A 9,583-nucleotide genomic window follows, 5' to 3' on the forward strand; every position below is an offset into this window, starting at 1 on the left:
GATAGGCATGTAAGTCTCAGTGCCACTTTAGCAAAAGGTTGCCCTTTACCTTGTGTGTTATGTACTATATCCTCTTTGGGAAAAGAGCCCTTCAAATATCAATTTTAGAAATTAAAATGATATCTTAAGAAAGATGAATAGGGAATCCCTCAAAATAAAAGTGGTTTTTTTTTTTTCTTTCTTTACCATTTGTTTGCATGGAAATCCTTTAACAAAATAGCTAGATTTTTAATTTTGGGTGGTATTCAGTGTTGTACAATAGTCTTTAATTACAGTATACAAGTGCTTTGGCTATGCTTGAATAATCTTTAGAGGTGACTAAATCCTTTTCAAATAGAGGAACCACTCTCTTGTACCTTTCTTTTATTACAGATTTCATGGAATTGTCTGTTACTACTTGGCCTGATTTTATTTGGGGGGATGTTTTATGTTGGGAGCTGTTAAAGTCAGTTAAATATGTAACGGGAATTCAAGTAGCTATTTTAATTACGGTGTTAACATTTCTTATATGAATAGTTTTTAGCCTTGTATTGGAATAATTTATAATATAAAACAGAGAGGTAGGAAAGAAAGCAGAGAACATAGAAAAGATGAAAGGTTGTTTTTCACTCTTATTCTGAAGTTTTGGTTTTGATTCTTTTTTTCATTGATGGAACATATGTGTTCCAATGGTTTTCATGTTCCTTTTCCCGAGGACTTGCTTATCTGGGCATGTTACTGGTTACTTTAACACATGGATGACATCTTGGCAAGATTTTCTCTTTTTCTCTCTTTCACTGATAAATTAAATAGGAATTGGAGTGTGAATTGATGAAGATTATTTCCAGTTCATGTTTCAAATAAGAAACATGAGACAAACATGTGCAGGTAACTGTTAAACAGTCAGCTCGCTAGCTAGGGGAAAAGAACCCTGGTGTAGTATTTCCCCATTTCTATGGTGTAAATATTCCCACCATAAGTGATCCAAAGCTGTCAGCAAGATGTTATTGAACACAGTTTTGGAAAATATGTAGAGTAACAAATCACTATATAATCTGTTCACCAGACTAGCAAAGTCCAGAGTATACATAATAGTAAAATGTAATAAAATAATTAGAAGTGATGAGTTTGAGTATTTACTTCTGTTTCTTCATATAAACTTATTTAATGGCAAATTTTTATAGTTTAATTTTTAACAGTGGCTGTGTTGAACAACTGACTCTCAAAATTCCTGCCCACTGGGACCAGGAGATCTTTCTCTGTTACCCTAGGTCCACTGACTGAGCTGAGGCAGAATCTGCATTTGCATGAACTATTCCTAACAACCAAATTCTCTAGAAAGATTTACTTATTAATATTTCCTTTTGTTTATTATTATTTATTTTATTGTGTCCTCACATGATCTTTGAAAGGGGTTTAGGACTATTAAAGGCTGTTATTTCCTACTGTGATAGTAAGAGTCAGAATATTCAAATAAAACTATAACCAAAGATAGGAGGGTGGAAAACAGATTCAATTTAGAGCCATAAATAAATTCTGGCTTTGAGTCTTGGCTCTACTGCCCATTCACCATTGGTACAATAAAGTTAGTCACTTCTTTGTGTGCTCGATTTTCTAGTTTGTAAGAGCCAGAAATTGGGCCACAGGCATAGCTAATACCTAGAATAGGTCTACAATATCATGATTCATTATTTAGATGTATTAGTTCAACAAAAATTTAGTTAGTACCAATTATGTGCACATTTGTTATATACTCTACTCGAGGAAGAATGAAAACAAATATAATGATAATTGTTATTAAGCAACACCTCACATTTTTGTAGAGCCTTCTAATATACCAGCAAAAATTTACATTGAGTCTCTGAGGTTCTATGGCTTTAGGAGACCAGGACCGATCTTCATAGAATGTTAGAGAAAGAACAACCTATTCTGAGAGAACAAACAGAATCCTTATTCCTAGGAAACGCAAGAGGTCATAACCAGGTAGTAATAAGGAATAAGGAACAAGCATTTTTTTGCCATGTCTATCAGCTGCTTCAGTTTGTTTTTTAAAAAAAACAAAATCCAAACTGTTTTTTTCTGATTATAAGATTGATCATTGTAGAATATGTAGAAATTCTTAAGGATGAAATAAGGAGAAAATGTCTTATATTCATTTTACTAGACTGCTTTGCTTTACCTAACATTTCAGTATATTTTCTAAAATATTTTTAGCAGAGTCATTTTAATTGCTGTGTATAATTCCATCTTTTTGGTGTCAGTAACTTATTTATCTTAAATTGTTTAAATTGTTGAAAGTTTTAATTATTCCAAAAAAGCACTGTGATAAGTAGTTATGTTTATATAAAGAAATTGTACGTTGTTTTCAGTGCTAATATTTAAGGTTTAGTAAGATAATTTTAGCAAATCATGTATTTTTGACCTGTAGGTTATTTGATTCTGCCAATATTGCTTTGTATTTGCCTAGATTTTATTATGTTTCTAAGCATTTATTATGAGGAACAGTTTGCCTGGATACTTCAATATGATATATTTGAACTGAAAATAGCATTGAATAGTTTCATATTATTTCAAGTGTGATAAAGAGTATGGTTAATAACTTTTTTCATTTTCTATAGGCAATAACTTCTTGTTGATTAGTTAATAAATGTTCAATAAATAAAAAGATTTGGGCTAATTTTGGATGAGCAAAAACATCTGAGAGGATGTTAAGAAAAAGAAACACTTTTTGATTCATGTTAATAGCTTTCATTTTCATTAGGAGGGAAGACAGCTGAGCACAGCTGAGGAATTCTGACTGTTAAATGAAAACTGTGAATTAAGGATGTTGTTGCTGTAATTCACCTACATGAGAAACTGTGACTCTCATAGTTATTTGATTAAATGTTAATGAGATCTACTAAATTGACCCAACTCTTACTTTTATGTATTAGATTTATGTCAATTAATGTAAGACCACTTTTACCTCTTTCTTTAACATCTTAGAGTCAACATCTGCTTACAAGGGAAGTGCTGTAACTACTCTGGTTATTTAAATATTAATGACTTCCATTAAAAGAGGCTGGAGGTTTGCAGCAAGAAGATTGAGAAATTAGAAGGCATGATTACTTTCTTGTTTCTGCCCCCAGGAAAGAACCTCTTACTGGAAGAGCTTCTAGTAGTTTTTTTATGCCACAGATTTCCCTCCCCACCCCCAAACCAGAGAGTAAGTTGTTGATTCCACACATTCCTTGAAAGTGGCAATGTTATTAAAACACCAGTAATAACAAGTTCACATAATTTTAAAAAAACGTTTTTTCAGTGTCATAGTGCTCTTTACTCTTGGGCTTCTTTGAAACTTAATTTCAGTTTCAGTATTTTCCCCCCTTATTATAGTCGATAAGAGGCAAAAGCAGTATTTAGTTATATGCTGATTTGGGTTGGACATATTTACATTGTAGAGGATATTGTATTAAATAAATCATGACAGCCTTGACAAAGATTATAGATGCAGACAAACTATAGTTATAAACTTTGATCTTGTTGGGGAAAAGTGGCTGAAGAATTTTTAAAATTTGCCTGACCAATATTTTCATATGTCAAATTGGGTTGTGATAAATATGTGCTTAATAGATTTTTACACATTTTGTGTTTTTAAGAAGTTTTAGTGGTTTGGCATTTTAAATCACTGAACAGTCAAAAGTAGGCATTAAGTTTTCATAGTTATGTATGTCTTTTGCATCTAGAAATCTGAGTTAAAGAAGCATTTACTTAGAGCTAAAAACCTGGACCCTGTGCAAACAGCCAGATAATGTAACAGCAGTGATGGAGGCATAGCACTTACCAGGGTCAGGATGAAGGTGAAACAAGTGAGGCATTTGCTGCAGGTATAAAACTTAAGAGTGCCAAATGACTCAATTACTGGATAAATAGTATTTTCATGGCATAAATGAAAAAAAGTCATCATGAATGTGAAAAACCCATGGTGAACAAAATGTCAAAATTTTAGAAAAACATAAGATCTGACTTTGCATCTGTCACTGCCTCACTTTACCTTAGTCCTGACCCTGACTGACTTTGGATAAGATATTCCTTTGAGCCAAGTTTTTCTTGTCTAAGTTGGTCAGAATGATCCTCAAATTCATGGTTATTTGAATATTCAAATTAGCTGAAAATATATGGGAAAGTCCATCATGAATACAATTTAGATTTAGTTAAATCCCCATACAGTCTTAATTCATTATTACTATTAGTCCACATGAACATTCTAAGCATGTAACAAATTTGAAAATTCTTGGTGATTTTTATGCTAGTAAAGTTTTGATGCCTAATTCTTAAAGTTTATTTATCAGCTAGCTCTAGGGGTAAGAATCTAAAGATAGTTGTAGGACCCTCCCTTTCTTCCTTTACTTTTTTTCCTCATCACTTTTTTTGAAACTATTTTTTTCTTGCAGTAACATTGGCTTATAATGTTATAAACTTTAGATGTATAGCTTTATAATTTGGCATCTGTATATATTACATTGTGATCACAATTTAAACTCTAGATGCCATCTATCACCATTCTTCTCTCTTTTTTGCTAAGTTTGGTGATTTGTAGGAGATAGAAGTGGTTGCTAGAAATTCATGTTGCCTTTTTTAAATCCTCCTGCAAAATGCCCAGGGAGACAACTAAATTCCCCCTTTTGTTCAAGCTGGTCCCCCACCAGTGACCGCTCCATACTTCCCCTGCCTACCTGAGTTCCCGCACCTTTCCTCCGCATCCCACCTGGACAAGACCTTCCAGATTCTCTCAGCCTGATAAGTGTTTTAAATCCTTTGCTCTCTGACAATGGAATAACTGCTTTTACCACTCGTTTGGTGACCAATTAGAATCCTGTTGTCTTGAGGGTTTAGCTCATCTGCATGGAATTTACTTTCCAGACCAGAGTTACAGAAATTCATGTTGTTTCTCCAGTTATACTGTAAATCTCTTGAAGAGCTCCACACTAGACCATTAACTTCAGGGTCAACAGGGATTAGCTGCTCTTATTCAGGTGGCATCCAAGAAGCTTAGCAAAGGGCTTTTACAAACTCTATGTGTGTGTGTGTATATAATAAATATCTTACATGTATAAGGATTAGATAAATATTTATTCACTTACTCCTTGGATTCATTTGTGGAATGTTATTCTTGTCATCCTAGGCCTAGAGCGGACCATTGGTGCCATGTGGAACGTGATTGTTTTGCTGATCCTGTTCACACTAAGCCCGGGTTGCGATGGGCTGTTTCGCTCCATATACAAAAATGTCAAGGTTTCTGCACCAGTTGAGGGAGATGCAGGACAGCCATTATTTCTTACTCCTTATATTGAAGCTGGAAAATTCACAGAAGGTAAGTTTGATTAAATCAGAAAACCCCTAACATGCTTTCAACAGTTTTGTTTCGTTTTTTTTTTCCAATTATCCCTTAGGATCCAAAATACTTTCTGGTATTTTACTAAATTGTTTTATTTTAAATTCATATGATTAGATGTCACATATTATCAGAGTTTTGAGCCAAAATGAGAGTTCATGAGGACCAGGAAATCAATGTGTATGAATTCCTGAATTTCTCTTTATAAAGCCAGTATCGTGCTTGCTCACAACCACTTGCTACATGCCAGTTACTGGTTCCAAGTATTCTACATGCACTCACTTTAAGCATCTCAACAATCCAGAGAGGTTTACTTAGTTTAAACACAAGAAAACTAAAATAGAAAGATGAAGTTACTTGTCAGAATTATACAGACACCAGCTAGTAGATAATGGATTCATATCCAGGCAGCCTTACTCTAGGCACCAAATATCCTAGGCCTCAGTTTCCCCATGGAAAAGATGGAGTTATAATAACCTATCCAAGTCACACGAATGTTACGCAAATCAGATGAGAAAATGCACATGAAGATGCTATATGAGCTGCAAATTGTTTTCTTAATGTTAGTGTTTGAAAATGTCTTTTAGTTAGAGATTGTGGGATTTTTCTATTATTATTAATAATAATAAAAGGTCATTTGATGTTATCAGAGATTAACATTTATGACCTGCCTTTGCTCTTAATGCTTCTTCATGCTTAGGTAAAAGATAAATTAATCTTCCTGGGCCTCAGCTGGACTCTGAACTATGAAATAGTATGTATAGGTAGCTATTCTGAGGAGCTGTTAGTAAAGGGAAGCTGAGAAATGAGGTGGTGGCTGGAGGGAGCTATGAGGTCAGGAGGGATCTTTAAACTTTTTAATTTTCTTATAGTCTTGTTCATTTCTGTACGATATTTGATTTCTCTGCTCAGGTGTAGTCCTGTAAATCACCAACCACGATAGCACCTGTGAAACATAACTATATTCCCTGTGCTCTTCCCTCTCCTGTTTTGACCCGTCTTCTTCCCCCTCCCTTGCTGTATGCCTCGCATCTATGGTTTGCTGAAAGTTATATCTTTCTTTTTGATTATTTGTTCAGTTTCCCTGTGTTCCTCCTATAAGTGAAACCATCTGATATTTTTATTTTTCCTTCTGACTTATTTCACTGAGCATAATCCCTGCTAGCTCTATCCATGTTGCTGCGAATGGCAGGAGTTGGAGTTTATCTATTTTGATTGTGGAATAGTATTCCATTGTGTAATATATACCACATCTTCTTGATCCATTCATCTCTTTTTGGGCATTTGGGTTGTTTCCATATCTCAGCTATTATAAACAGTGCTGCAGTTAACATAGGAGTGCAGGTTTCTTTTCAAATTATTATTTTTGTGTCCTTAAGGTAGATTCCCAGGAGTGGACTTGCTGAGTAGAAACCAAAGTTTTTGACTTGTCTGTAATCTGCCTGCTAAAGTTTGTTTCCTTTGGTGTAAGAAGATTGTGCTCTTCAGGAATGACTAAATCACATACATAAAACAATTAAAGAATAATACTGTGTGTGATAAAGTGCCAAAGTATTACATTTGAGGTAGCCATGTTGCAATTTTTAGAAAGAAACTATCTCTGTTGGTTGACATAATCCAGGGGAAGAATAGTAATAGCAATATTGAAAATAATAAATAGCTATCATTAGTAATTATATGCCCTGTACCTAGCACAGGGGATAATACCTAGCACAGTCCCTGTATGTAATAGGCACTCAATAAATATTTGTAGAACTTAAATTTGAGACTTAAGTATGTACAGGCATTGTGCTGTACACAAACATTAGCTCATTTAATCCCCAGAGCAACTCTAATGAAGCAGGAATAATTATTGATTCCCATTTACAGATGGGAAAAACTGAGGCTTACAGATCTTAAGTATCTTGCTGAGAGCTGTTTAGAGCTAGTAAGTGGAAGAGCTGGAATCAAAATTTCTTTCTGCTGACTCCAGAGCCCCAAGTCTAAACCACTGTGCTATGTGACCAGGGCCAGGCTTGAGGAAGTTAAGTAATATTTAGGTAAATACAAAATGGCCTGTGTGCACACTGAGCAAGAAAACCAACTCAAACAAGACACTAAGTAAAAGTAACCAGGGCATATGTGTCTGTATTACATATCTGATGGGGCCAAGTAAAAAGATATAGGAAGATCCACTGGAGAGATTGTCCATGGACCTCCCATTCCTGTATTTCTTGCCTACAAGCATCTCATTACCATGATTGTCAACAGTAGCAAAGAAAGATTGAGAGGCAGGTAGTTTTATCTCCTGTCCTTTTGTGCCAAGCCTGATAGATCACTATCTGATGAGTGACAGCATTTAAAATATTACAGCTGATGTAATGTCACTTTCTAAAGTTCTCTTACACAGGCAAAGTCTTTGAACAGAATTTTAAGTGGCTTATCCAGAATCTGGTACATCTGGGTATTCAAATGCAATCCTGACAACATAATTAAGAACAATTTTATTCATCCGCTTTACTGAAAGTTCAGGAAGCTCTGGACAGATGGTCATCTCCCTCCCCTAAATCCCTTTTGTTTATCAAGTCTGTCAAAAGCTTAGGAATGTGAGTCTCAATATTGCAATGGAACATTTTTGAGATAAACAATAATTCACAAAAAAGACAAGGGAAATTTTTGTTTTTTAATCCTCAATTAGTTGGTTTAGTTTTGTGTAATTGTAATTGCATGTTTACTTTCTCTGCAGCTAGAATAAATTTTTACTCTGAAACAGATATTGAATATAGAAGGCAAATGTTAGCATGTTTATAAATGTGGCATTTTCACAAACTTTAAATATTTTGTTGTTAGGCCTTAATTTATTTTTGCTTAGGATCTGGGGGAGCCTTTTCCATACTGATAATACCCATGTCTTTGCAGATCTGAAGTGCACCCTAATGAGCTAGTTCCAGCCTTTTGGTCATCCTCCAATCTTTTGAAAGTGTTAATATCACAAGCACTGGTAGCAGTAAATAACAAGGAGGAAGTGAAATCACTTCAAAGAACCCTTTTCCTTTTTTTAACTGTTTCAAACATTTGCACTGTGAGTCATAGTTACAGGAGGAAAGAAACTCCTACATCTTGGGAGTTTATTTTCCACATTCCATGAATAGATTCTGGAAGGATGAACAGAACATTTGAAAATACAAAAAATCATTCTAGTTGAAAAACCTTTTAATTATTTTACTGTGATTTAGCTGAAGGAAATTAAAAATTTGCAACAGGGTAGAACACTTTTCTGTGGTCCAGAGATACGATTTTAAAGTTTCTTAAGATGTAATAAGGCCTGTCTTCCTTAGAAGGTCTTTGTAGAAATAAGCTAATAGTAGTGCATTAATAGGGTGTCCTATTTCAGTGCATTCATTCATTCATCCACTCATTAACATTGATTCATTAACAAGAATCTGTGGAAATGCCTTACCTGTATAAATCAGAGTGCTTTGTTCACCCAAGTACAGATAAGTGATGCAAATTCCTGCTTTTCAGTAGCCCCTGATCTAGAAAGGAAGATAGAATATGTACCCAAATAAATACAAGGTAACAGAACAGCTCAGACCTTTAAGAAGGGAGGCTAGCAGATCTTGTGCTGTACTGGCCTTGGAGAAATAGAGTTATCAAATCATTCCTCTCCCATATTCTATTCCTTCCAGCTTCTTTATGTTTCTTTTTCTCATTCTACTTTGATTGTTCTCATTGTTCTCTGTCTTATTTCTTGAATGCTTTCCCACCCCTCAGCCTTCTGTGATTCATACTCAGCTCTGACCCCTCAGTTTTCACTTATCTTCACTAGCTTCAAACCCTTATTTTAGCGGACGGTGGAATCTTTGATTTTAAGGAGATTTGCAAAACAAATTCCAGAAGTATTAATTTTTTTAAAAATATCTTTTTAAAAAAATATTTATTTATGCATACAAGAGCTGGGGTGCAGGCCAGAGATGCGAGGGTGGGGGTGAGAGGATTCACCAGAGACAGAGTGGGGAACAGAACAGGCAGAATGACCAAGTACACTGCTGAGGAGAGCAGCGGGTGAGTCAGGAGAGGTCTGCTGGGCCATGTGGGTAGCTCCCTGGCCGGGGATCGAACTCGTGCTGCAGAGGCTGCAGATTGCTTCATAGTGTGATGCTTAACCCCTTGCGCCACCAGGGAGTTCCCTCCAGAAGTATTTTAAAGGCTGCCCAGCCCTGAAGAGTGATCCTTCTTTGGGCTAATTCA

At 35.2% G+C, this 9,583-nt stretch overlaps 1 long non-coding RNA gene across 1 annotated transcript; it reads left to right on the forward strand.

Annotated features, from left to right (window-relative positions):
- Nucleotides 1-1,980: 1,980 nt before the first annotated feature.
- Nucleotides 1,981-5,330, forward strand: LOC129145570 (uncharacterized). Its single transcript, XR_008551317.1, has 3 exons — nucleotides 1,981-2,235; nucleotides 3,108-3,184; nucleotides 5,144-5,330. It is a non-coding gene; the product is annotated as an uncharacterized LOC129145570 (long non-coding RNA).
- The last annotated feature ends 4,253 nt before the right edge of the window (nucleotides 5,331-9,583 follow it).

Source organism: Talpa occidentalis, unplaced genomic scaffold (genome assembly GCF_014898055.3).
Source record: "Talpa occidentalis isolate TD23 unplaced genomic scaffold, MPIMG_talOcc4v2.1 talOcc4.1252, whole genome shotgun sequence".
In the NCBI taxonomy this organism is placed as follows: Eukaryota; Metazoa; Chordata; class Mammalia; order Eulipotyphla; family Talpidae; genus Talpa; species Talpa occidentalis.